The sequence below is a fragment of the Rhagoletis pomonella genome, unplaced genomic scaffold (assembly GCF_013731165.1).
Source record: "Rhagoletis pomonella isolate Grant_MI unplaced genomic scaffold, Rhpom_1.0 Rhpom_scaffold_00001, whole genome shotgun sequence".
Taxonomy (NCBI): Eukaryota; Metazoa; Arthropoda; class Insecta; order Diptera; family Tephritidae; genus Rhagoletis; species Rhagoletis pomonella.
Genome location: NW_023458555.1, coordinates 80812815 through 80813149, shown reverse-complemented (window position 1 = coordinate 80813149; position 335 = coordinate 80812815).

Here is a 335-nt window from a genome sequence, read left to right as displayed (position 1 = left end):
GCGAAACACATTTCGAACCGAACACTGATTTTGGTAATAAAATTCAATGATTTGCAAGCGTTGCTCGTTAGTAAGTCTATTCATGATGAAATTTCAAAGCATACTGAGCATCTTTCTCTTTGACACCATGTCTGAAATCCCACGTGATCTGTCAAATACTAATGCATGAAAATCCTAACCTCAAAAAAATCACCCGTTATTTTCGAAAGGTGCAGATTTTACGATATTTTACTACATAATAACGCTAAATTTTTCAAGTTTTTATTTTGAAAAATTTATGAGCCGAAAATTTGTTTTTTTATAAAATAGATAGATTTTTATTAAAAGGTTGTAGC